Source organism: Mytilus californianus, unplaced genomic scaffold (genome assembly GCF_021869535.1).
Source record: "Mytilus californianus isolate M0D057914Y unplaced genomic scaffold, xbMytCali1.0.p SCAF_14, whole genome shotgun sequence".
Classification (NCBI taxonomy): Eukaryota; Metazoa; Mollusca; class Bivalvia; order Mytilida; family Mytilidae; genus Mytilus; species Mytilus californianus.
In genome coordinates this window covers 14,803,037-14,815,847 of record NW_026262626.1, presented here as the reverse complement: position 1 = coordinate 14,815,847, position 12,811 = coordinate 14,803,037, and the positions used below count along the sequence as shown (strand labels likewise).

At 31.8% G+C, this 12,811-nt stretch overlaps 1 long non-coding RNA gene across 1 annotated transcript in view; it reads right to left on the bottom strand.

Moving 5' to 3' along the window:
- LOC127724268 (uncharacterized) overlaps positions 1–7,973 on the bottom strand; it is a 33,279-nt gene extending 25,306 nt beyond the window's left edge. The window contains exon 1 of the long non-coding RNA XR_007992421.1: positions 7,795–7,973. This is a non-coding gene — a long non-coding RNA (uncharacterized LOC127724268). The remainder of the gene's footprint in view (positions 1–7,794) is intronic.
- Positions 7,974–12,811: the final 4,838 nt, after the last annotated feature.

Genomic DNA, 12,811 nt, shown 5'->3' with positions numbered 1-12,811 from the left:
GTTTAGTCACCGGTAGTTTGTCCATCTACTAGTATATTATATTGTAAAACAATATATATCATGTATATTATTCCTGTAGAAATTATTCTGGTGAAAAAGACTTGATTTTGTTTAATTTTTAAATAATCAATGTAATCAATATGTAATCACTTGTATGAAATTGAACTTAATTGTACTGCTCAAATTATTGGGCGTCATAATTAGCAATAAAAAAACTTTGTATTGTATTGTATTGTATTGTATTGGTTTACATGTTACATCTTAAAAATATTGTGTGATTTGGAGAGTTTTATGAACGCCGGGGTTTCATCACTTAACCATCAGAGAAGAAGGAACAAGTGGTTTGAATCATCAAAAACATAAGTCAAACCCAGCATATAATTGTGAAATGAATTATTTCCTATACCTGCTCATATACGGATCCAGGGGGGAGTGTCCCCCCCCCATTTGTGGGGAAAATTTGGTTGATTATATAGAGAATCACTGAAGCATGACTGAAGCGGCCTCCCTTAGGTCAGTCAGTGCTTCATGGGAACTGTTTTATGTTTGTTGAAATACTATTCACATAATTATGATATATTCTTTGCTACATTTTTTTTGTCGGTAAAAACAAAAATAAAAAGTCATTCATCCTTCGAAATATACATTTACCACACATACATGCATGCAAGTTACTTTCATATTTTCTTTTATAAGATGATGCTTATTTGATATTCTGCGACAGAGAATTGTGAATATAATAAGCTTGGGAAAAACAAGTTTGCATTAAACAGATTCAAAATTAGGAAATGCTGTACAATGCAGAAAAATACAAATTTGAAAACAAATACTAGCGCAGTGATCAGAATATTATAGCTTTATATCTACACCCATCCCTCCCCACCCCACTCCACCTGCGAACCCTCCTCCTTGAACATGTACAGAAACTTACATGGACAATATCTTATATTCTAATATTTTCCCTTCTTTTCTAACATGTTTTACACATTCAGCCACGATATGGTTTAATGCTCATTCGTCTACTCCTCATCGCCTAGTAATTCCATTTTCAGAACAAAAATGGCTTATTGTTCGCGCTGATACATGCTTGATTCCTAAAGAAGTCAAGTGTTGAGAAATGTCTTGGTGTGTTCTTCCGTCAAGTATCATTTGTTGAATCAAACATCGATGGTCTAAAAGTTCTTCCATTCTTACAACATGTACATGTATGTAAACAAGTGACTTCTTCACTTCGAGAGAACTAAATTAAAGATTTCAACCCCGACAATTCAAAGAAAGAAAAGACAAAGATAAACAAAAGTCAGATAGATAAACAGATAGATAGAAACAATGAATGACAGATTGATAGCTCGAAAGATAGATATAAACATGTAGCTACAAAGACAGCTAGATATATAGATAAAAAGAAAGAAGGATTTTTTGTGGTCATTATCGTACTTGTCAGTGTACCATTCTTGTTCGGAATTTGTTGATACCACACATAGTTCACACACACACACACCTTAAAAAGATCTTCAAGATATTGCGCTTAAAACAAGAAAAAAGAAAACGGAAATAGTAAAACATTTAATAAAAAGTGTCAACAATTTAAACATTTAAAACGCCTATATTGAAACAAATTACTTTTCGTTCTCATTATTAGACATTTAAATAATGAAAACTTTTCAAATTTGAATATTGCACAGCAAAATGAAAAATGAAAAATTGGAGCATTTTTCATTTTTCAATATCAAAGGTCAAATTGAAAAATGCTCCACGTCGGAGCATTTTTCATTTTTCAATATTTGAAGTCAAATTGAAAAATGCTCCACACTAGAGCATTTTTCATTTTTCAATATTGTAAGTTGAATTGAAAAAATGCTCCACGTTAGAGCATTTTTCATTTTTCAATATTGTAAGTGAAATTGAAAAATGCTAAAGGTCAGCATTTTCAATATTTGCTTTTAAGAATGAGATTGAAATATGTTTTGTTTTCTAAAACAAGCAAGTACAAATGTTTTAATATATTTAAACTTTTGACAAAATAAAATCATTTTTTACACAAACTTATTGATATTTGTTTCAATATCTTCGTGAAATCAAAAATATAATTTCATGAAAATAACAATTTTCAAATCTCATAGAGAAAATGGTTTTTCGAAAGTGACTTCAATAGATTTTTGTTACATTTTTCAAACCAACTACCTTTAAAAGTTGCAGAGCAATTTGCAAAATCTATTTTTCATCTTAAAATGAAAAATGGTTGGCGTGAATGTACACGGACGGTTATTATTATTTTTTTTTGTTTTAGGATTATGAGGAGATAAATGCACACTTCATCATCACCAGAAGTCTGACTTTCATCGATTTATTATACGTATTAAAAGGTTAAAAGTCGTACAGTTTAGTTTTTTTTTAAGATTAAATGCACAAAATCCTTTCTGAAGTTGTATGTATAGTTTCATGACATTTGTTGTATTATCTAGATTATATTTCTGTATCCATATAGTCAAACCTACATTGGGATCTTTTCATGTCTTGAATTGGACAACAGTTATTATATTTCGCTGGGCACTTAAATTCATAGATAAAGCCATCCGCGAAAACCACGAAAATGGGTACCCCATGAATAAAAGTACATGTACAGAAAATGCCTTTATTTCAGCTCTTTTTTTTCCTTTATTCATTGTATGTTTCATAATACCAACGCACTCTAACATTTTAAGTCGCTCCCCTTAAGAGCACTGTTCGATTTATAACTTACCTATTTTGTCGTGAAAGGGGGCGTGTAATTATATGAATACTACCTTGTTGATAAACAAATATGTATTTCACATTGGTGATACTCTAATATATAACTGTTTACAAGGTTACAATCACAATGTTAACTACCACAATGTTAACTACACATTTTATCACTAACAGACATGTTTCAATACTTTCGTCGTTAAGTTCATCATACATTGAGTTAATTTTATCAAAAACTGGTACTTTAATCGTGCACATGCATCCTCTCATTCATTAATAAATGTTATCGCGAGCTAACACTAACAAAGGAATGTCATTGCACTTCTCAGAAGTACATAAGATTCTCAAAAGTAACCTTTAAAGCACCAAATGCTGCATGATCTATGTCGTAATAGAAATTGAAGGAATTATTAAAAATGCACCTTTAAACACATTTTTGATATTCACTCATTTAATTTAACATGAAGTTTCTGGTTTACCGAACGCAAAGATTTTCATAGATACAATGAATGAACTAGGTGAGGGTTGAGCGCTCACCAATATGTTTAACACAACTATATTCTGTATGTTCCTATCACAAGTCTTTCATTCCGCGGTTGTGGTTGGTTGATATCTGGGTAAATATGCGCAATTCATTACAAGTAGGCGGTAATGGTAGCCTTTTCCTCAATCCTCTGCCTATATCGTTAACTTGAATATGTATTATGGCTCGTTTCGAAGCTGAGACATTTTTGTCATATGTGGTTAAATTGTCGGCGTACGAAGTTAGATTCATTTTTCAGTAAACATGGTAAATCAACACACCCCGAAAAGCCTTTTGTGATGCAGCTTTTCGAGGTAAAAAATCCTTTTTTTTCACACGATAGGTTCTTTGAAAATTAAGTTCTTTGCATACATTTAATAACTCCATTTTTTTTTACATCTTTATTCTATGGTCCTTTGCTCTCCAGATCAACACAAATGGTTAAGCTTAGTCACTTGCTAAAAATTAAAACATGTCCAATATCACTGCTCAGAGATTTTTTGTTATCGCACTAATTTTGTGTTCCTCACTTTGAGAATATGATAGATGTTGTTTTAGCCTAAGCGTTTAAACATCATTTTTCATGCAAAGACCATAAAGTGAAGATTGACAGAAAAACTCATGCTAAAATAGAAATCGAAGATAGCATATAGAATAACCTAGCCTCCAAAGAGAGGTAAAGATACCAAAGGGGCATTCAAACTCATTAGTAGAAAATAATCTGACAACGCCATGGCTAAAAAAGAAAAAGACCAACAGACAAATAACAGTACACAAAACACAACATAGAAAAATAAAGACTGAGCATAGTTTCGAGTTTTGTCTTATGTGTCTGCATTAAGGCTTTAGAATTTAGTAGCGCGAAATTTCAAAAATTGCCAAAATAGTCGCATTTCGAAATCACATGATTTTAATATTTAGATATGAACACAGGCTTTACCCAGAGGAGAAACGACAGTTTAGGTGCTTAGCGCAAAACCTTTTAAATGACGGTATGCGTGAATATAATACAAACAGCCCCTATTTTACCATTTTTTTAATATCATTTCAAAGACATAGTATGTATCCATCAATGGTAAATTTTGTTCAACAATGCTTTTTTTTTTTTAACTTTGTTAACATTGTCGTTAAAGCAACCTGATGGGCTGAACATTTTTGTTCAAAAGATATTTTGAGGCATTAAGTCGGAGTGTTTTACAATGTTTTATATACTATTTAATTAGTTTTTCAGATTTCACTTTCTTATTTAAAATGATTTGCATACTTTGATAGAAAAAGAAAAAGGGGAGTTCACCATACATCATTTAAAAACCCCAATGAAAATAAAGTATTTTTGCTTTCAAATTGTGCTGTTATATGCCACAATTATATTGAATCTCGTTTGAAATACCCAGAAATATTGGTTTTACATTTTTTTTTGAATGTTTTGGAAGCATGAAATACCTTTAAAGGGTACAAATTTCAAATACAAATATAAGACATTTTAAACATCGAGAACATATCAATATATTTTTTTTGACTACAGAAAAATTTATCATCCAGGTCGTATTATTAATTAAATTTTTTGTTTCATTATTTTGGATACACGTCTTGCAGCAAATTCAGGACGGGAACATGTTTAAAATCTGATAGACTTGATTTATTTTTTACAAAACTATGTAATATAGCTATACTTAACTTTTTCTAAACATCTATATTATTTATGTAATACAAGGAAAATCGACATGTGATCAAGTTCCGTGCGAAATAAGAAAAATTACAAATAGCTATTCCTTTATTTGTTACCATTTAATACATCCAATATGGATAATTATATAATATATAATTGGGCACTTTGCATACATTTGCAGGTGAACAAGAATATCAAAGAACACTTTTCTCTTAGGAATTTGAACAATTATGTCGACCGATATGAATGATTTTTGGTCAATTTTTAAAAAATTGACGAAGTAATGCCGCCACAAAAATCAAATTAGTGGTCTTCTCATTCCGAAAACTATCATAAGTGTCGGAATTTCTGTTTTCACATATTAAATAGTTTTCTTAAGCTAGGAACATTTTTCATCTTTGTATGATGTTTGGAATTTACGATGTTCTAAATTTAGCGGTAAACAAGAACGTTCATGCAAAACGTTGAGAAATTATTTAACTGACAATCGATATGAATTATACCAATTTGCATTTCAATATAATACATAAAGGGATACAATATAAATAAGAAGATGTGGTTTGAGTGCCAATGAGACAACTCTCCATCGGTCAAAGTACGGCCTTCAACACGGAGCCTTGGCTTTAACCGAACAGCAAGCTATAAAGGGCCCCAAAATGACTAGTGTAAAACAATTCAAAAAGGAAAACCAACGGTCTAATCTATATAAAAAACGAGAAACGAGAAACACCTATGAACCACACCAACAAACGACAACCACTGAACAACAGGCTCCTGACATAAGACAGGTGCATAAAAATGCAGCGAGTTTAAACGTTTTAACCAACATTCACCCTAACCTGAGACAGTAGTGTAACATAACAACATAAAAAGACACACTATTAAATATCAATTGAAATGGCTTAACTCGATCAAAAAGACATTTAAACAAAAACAAGTAAACATACACTGAACACATAAGTTTGATCTCTTACACAATATAAATATAATATTAAAATGTAGGTGCCTATACATGTTTTATTGTCGTTTAAAACACTTCAGCACCAAGGAATCCATAAATCTGTTATGTTTATGGCCTATTATCTATTTTATATTTTATATGGATATTTTACTTACATGATTATATTTAAACTTATACTTTGATCATTGTATTGTGTTTCTTTTTTTATAAATTTTCAAATCGATTCAAATATTATTGCCATCAAAGTATTTTCGACACACAAATGTTGTAGGACACACATATATAGATTCTTACATTACTACCCGTGTATAATCGAACTTATCCAATCGATTTAGTAAATGTATTGAATTTTAAAGTTCGAGCCTTGAATCTGTTTCTCTTATGATTATCAAATAAATTTTCATTTTTGATAAACGGAAATCCTCTTCGAGTGCCTTCTTCATTCCTGATTTCTACGTCACACACTTACGAAATTGATGCACACAGACTGCATGTATGCCTCCCTTGATCAAATGGAGTAAACACTAATAAAAGACCACTTTTAATAGAAACATTGCATTTCATGAAATATGTATTCACATGTTATAGTAAACAACTTGGCAACAGTTTCTGAAGGTCAAATCATTCCCGCGTAGTAAAAGTTTTCATAAAGCTGTTATTTTCGCTAACATTTGTTCGCACATTTCGATTCATCCAAAGAGGTTATAGCTTATAAAGGTTGTGATATTTTAACTTAGCTAATCATCTACTGTGATCATCTGCAACCACACGTTGATTAGATATGTTAATACAATGTGTCCAGAAGGGGCTAGATTGCCATATAGTTAGAGAAATGCATGTACATATACGAAATGAGAGAAGATACCAAGGAGGCATTCAAAAATCAAAAAGTCAAATACAAACAGACATACATTGCCATATAAGCGGGAGGTTTGGTTAGCCATGAAACTAGGTTCAAACCGCCATTTTTTCTTAAAATGTCCTGTACCAAGTCAGGAATATGGCAGTTGTTATTAAATAGTTCGTTCCTATGTGTGTTGGCCTTTGTTTTTGTTGCAGTTCAATGTCTCTGTTGTTCCGTTGTTTTCCTCTTATAGTTGATGTGTTTCCCTCGGTTTTAGTTTGTAACCCGGATTTGTTTTCTCTTAATCGATTTATGAATTTTGAACAGCGGTATACTACTGTTTCCTTTATTCATATACCATGGTTAAAACTTAAAACGACGAAGGACAAACAACAAAATCAAATGTAACATATTAATTTAACTAAAAAGCCAGTAAAATGGTTTCGGACACACCACATATTTAAAGTGTTATTTTTTATTTTCTAGTGTTTTATATTTATTGCTACTATTGAATTGTTAGTTCACAACGGCATCATTAGCACAGTGGTCAGTGACTTGGTACTGATAAGATTTAGATCGTTATGAACGTGCCTTTCAAAATCCTCTTTGATCAATCCACAAATTATAAAAAAAACATTTTTTTTTATCCCATTTAGCCACATATCTGTTAACGCTTTCAGGTACCTTTATATACTTTACTTTCAAATGTTTTGGTTAGAGCGTTCCCGATGTAAAGCTTTGTAAAGATTTTTAATGCACATTATCATAAAGTCTTATTCTCATGTTTAAGAACGGGTTGTAGATACGTAACTCTTATCCTTACGGTTAATATATGCTTTCACTTTCCGATCGGATAAGTTTAATTTAGAGCAAGTTTTTAAATTCTGATAACGTCAGGTTATGTATTTTATACTTTTTATAATTATTGACATAAAACTGTAAGTAAAAGTCTGACCTTTACTTGATTTGTTTTCATAAATACAGGTGAAGTTTTATTTACAAGTATTGTAACAGTTGTGGTTTAATGTAGATTTAACAAAACAAGAATCAGAAAACAGTAAATATATTACCTTTCTCTTCCTGTATTCCTGTAATGGATTGTTAGAATTAACCTATGCAACTGTTTATAACTTCCTTATAAAAATGAGAAGATATAGTATGATTGACAATGAGACAACTCTCCACAAAAAACCATATGACGTAGAAGTTAGCAATTATAGGTCAACGCCAGATCTTCACTAATGAATTGTTAACTCCCTTGTCAAGATTTATGGATTATGTGATTAGATATTTCGTTTCTGAACAATTACAAATTAACAATCGGGAATACGTTCCATTGCAACTGGAAATTACAATTGTATTGCAGAGAGTGGGAGATGCTTTTAACACCTGTAATATAATATCCTGTAACATTACAATAAAATAGAGACTAGGTTTACCCGAATGCAGTGATAAATATTTCGTTTTTCCGTCCTTCATTTAAGATTTTGTCTCTGATTGTCAAACAGGCAGAATGTTAACGTAATGATATGGTTTTAAGACGTACAAATACGGAATCATAATGAAATGCAATATTTATTGTAAAATTTCTATTTTAAGGGAGCAGTTTTGATTGGAAGGTAGCTACAGAATTTTTTATTTTTGTAATAAGCTAATTCAATTCACAAATATAAACTTAATTGGAATAACATACTGGTTTTAGGAATTTAAACTTTATTATACCTTGAGTGCATGGTGCATTAGCATTAAATATATAAAAGAAAGAAAAATAAAACAATTAGCAATTTGACCCAGAATGTCTTGTTAAGTTTCCCGATTTACATGATTTGTTTTGAACAGTCCTTGGCAATCTGTTGACTGCAATGTATAACAATGTATCAGTGTCTCATCGTACAAACCGTCTTAGATCATTAGATACAAGAATATGCATTCAATATGTATATTCAGAGGTTATATCCTATTCAATTGTGATATGTTGTCTGAGTTTTGATTTGCATGCTGGTAGATAAATGCATAGTAGGAGAAGTTTATCTTGTCGACGCACAAGCTTCGCTCCGTTTTGAGCGCGCAGTTCCACCAGTTTAGTTGTTTGCCTTGATTTGTCTATGCTGTACGGAATAAGATGAATATAGGTAAACTATAGTTGCCTCACATTTATTTTATGTTTACCATGTCTACATGACAATTCTCAAAAATAGATAAATAAAAAAAAAAAATTATTAGAACAATATATCAAGACAACAGAATAGTTATTCGAGGGAAAATATGTATCGCTAGAAAAAGATTACTGTTACGTATGAGAACTTCAGGTGCTCATTGTTAGGAAGCTATATTTTGATAGAAAAGAATTATAAGCATTAATCCTTCGTCTGTTAATTTGTAATTGTTCAGAAACGAAATATCTAATCACTCACGAAGACGCGGTAAGCTGAAATTATTTATATAATTATTATAACAATATCATGTGCTTTAGAGTGTTATTAATTCATTTAAACCTGATAGGTCGTTTAAAAGAAGAGGTATTTTATTTATCTTCTAAAAGTATTGCACCTATTCTAATCGAATACGCCTAAAGAATGCTGTATATCTTAAAAGACTACTAGTATATTCTTCGAGCCTTTATCGTGTATAAGGGGGAAAACGAAAGTTAAAAGACCCGTACAATTTATACCATCAACAAGCATGTGCCAAACTATATTTTGCAATTACCTTTCTTATATGCAATGAACATATCTGTTCTACAGTTTAAAGGAATCTTTGGCATATGTCTGTGGAGGATAAAAATAAATGTATATCACGAAGTTTTGAGTGCCATTTAAAAAATCATAGGCGTTAAACGCGGCATAGAATGTATTTTTTGTCGAAAAGATTAATACATGTGTAATGCTTTAAATTACACCTTATCGACAGGTTAAGATATCGTCCTAGGTATAAATATTCACTGTTTGTACTGTTGTATTGATTTTTTTCCTAACATGTATATTGTCTTTTGTTGCTGCTTCGTCGACTCTTACTCCACATTACGCATTACTCTCCTTTACGATAAGAATCGAATGACGTGCTTCTGGTAAACATATTCAATGTTTTAAAGTCTTTGTTATACGCCTATATAATAATTGTCTATCCCTTTCAGTCATTCTGATGTATCTACCAACATACAACATGTCAAAGTAATATCAATTAACTACAGGTTTATACATTAAATTGGTTTTTTAATAACTCATAAGCTGTATCTTGGACGTGTTTATCTCCTTCGCAGAGCCTTTCCTTATTGTATATGGTGATATTCAAAATTAACTACGGTAAATCGTCTAGCTTAGGACAACGTTCAGGTCACTATTAATAACGTGGTCAGTCAAGTTATTTATGAATTGGGGACTAGCAGTCAGGAGGTTTATACTTTTTAGTCGTCAACATTGAGATTTTGCAACACGTGTTTGTAATTGGAAATCTCATTAACAGTATGTTTGGTAGAGATAAAAGAGACGTAGGGGTAAGACTTATATTTAAGACAAAGACATATTTTCGAATAAACTGATGTATGATGAATAATATTGCCTTAGTTGATGAAAGAAAAAACCTTTTCGCCGTTTTATCATTTCAAATGCGAACCTGTATAAACAGTCTTTGACCGGCAATATTCAGGAAAATAACTGTAAAAAAGTATAACAAAAATACCGAACTCCAAGGCAAATTCAGGAAGGGGAAGTCCATAAAAACTGACAAAAATCTAACGATATCAACTAACGGAACAAGCGAAAAACAACTGCCATATTTCTGACTTGGTACAGGCAGTTTCAGATGAAAATGACAGGTTAATCCTGGTTTAATAGCTAGGTAAACATCCTGCTTGTAAGGTTGTATTGGTTTAAATGGACATTTTTTTAACATTGGTTTATGAACATAAGTTGTACAGAAAATGAAGTTTTGACTGGAGTAGTGAATAATACAACGTGCAGATACGTTGAATGACCAATGGCTTCTGAATAAATGGCAGAAAGTCATTAATTAAGACATCGTGCATGGAGAGAAATGACGTTTAATGACGGTGACATTGGCTGCTGCTACATCGAGGACCGCAGCAGAGTTTAAAGTAACAAAAACCGTACTCGAGCTACAGGAATGACTAGATTCAATATTTTTACCAAACATTCTGTCGTTGCAACCATGTGGTATCGCAGTTCCCAATTATGTAAACCATTAGTGTTCCTATATTCTATGGGGAGGGTTGCAAGAGGAGAATTATCAGTTTTATGGTATTTTTATATCGATGATGCGAACTCGCATAGGAAGGAATGAATAATTAAACCGATTAAAAGGTTGATAAACCATGTCATTTGCATTTTTACTTACGTCTAATCTATGGCTGGAAATACGTTAACTCAGCGTTTCACTGAAAAAGTAAAATAACAAAAATACCGAACTCCAAGGAAAATTCAAAACGGAAAGTCCCTTATCAAATGGCAAAATCAAAGCACAAACACATCAAACGAATGGAAAACAACTGTCATACTCCTGACTTGGTATAGGCATTTCCTTATGTAGAAAATGGTGAATTAAACCTGAATTTATAGCTAGCTAAATCTCACTTATATGACAGTCGCATAGAACTCCATTATATTGACAACACTGTGTGAACAATACAAATAGACATAATAGGTAAAATGTCAAAAAAAAAGGGTACAGCAGTCAAAATTGTGTTATAATCTTAATCACTATAAAAACTAAATATGTTGACAAAGAAAAACAAACAGGCATATAGACATAGCACAACAGCATAACTGAAAGACAAAAATACAAAAATGACCACAGAATAACTGAAAGACAAAAATACAAAAATGACCACAGCACAACAACACATTGGCGGGATGCATAAATACCGAGCCACGCCAAAAGGATATTACCAAAAAAGGACTAAACAGATAAGGTCAGTAATTTACAAAGACAAATAAAAGAACACTATAACACGTAATAAAGATGATAAACAACGCCAGTACCTCGTATCTATAATTCAAGTCCATCATGTATTATTTGTGAAGTTGATACGGAATATTTATCAACAAGGTCTTGGTATCTTCCGATGAACATTTTTTTTAGAAAAATGACGAGACATTCTTTGACATAACCTTGGTTCATCAACTTTCTGCCCAGACACTGGTGACGTTTTATAAAGTCTAGATAGCAGCTCTTGAATACCGAATGAGTTGCCAAATGTATATCCCATTTGCAGATGAAGATGGTATATTGCTACTTAGGTGGGGGAAATTGAAAATTTAAAAATTAAAATCGTCTCGTTTGTCATCTACCACAATGTTAGGATTATAACATTTAGCGATTTTTTAAATTATCATATAAATTAAGTTTTAATAATGATGTTTTTGTTTATTTTACAGGTATATTTCAGTAACATTATATTTTAGCTAATGCCTATCACAAAGCACTTTACAAGATTTGACATATTAACAGGATCTGCCTACCTTCCAGAGCACCTTGGATCATCCACGGTTTTTTTTGTGGGGTTCGGTTGCTCAGTCTTAAGTTTTCTATGTTATGTTTTGCGTAAAGTTGTTTGTCTATCTGTCGTTTTTCGTTTTTTGCCATGGCATAGTCCGCTAGTTTTCGACTTATGAATTTGAATATCCATTTGGTATCCTTTGCTTCTTTTTGGTATACATGTAGCAAATGTATTTTAGAAAAAAATAGTAATTCATTATCTAGTAAAAATATACCTCTGTGTCACTGAGGATATTACTTGTCAAGTCGCGTGCACTATTCAGCGAAAGGTGGCAGACAGTTCAATTTGAGGATGGATAATATTACATGATTTATATTATACGTATGTTATGAATTCTAATTTTATACAATTGGTTTCAATTATTTGTATTTTTCAAGATTTATATGCAATACTCGAGTGGAAATCACAAAAGGGGGAGGCGGTGCAAGTATAGCAGAAGACGCTTACCCTGTTGACGCACATGATTTCACTCTTTCTGGAGTTCATGTGATTTCCTTAGATTATGTGTATTACCTTGATCTGTCTTTTTTTAATCGATTTACGAGATTTGAACATCGATAAAGCACTGTCGC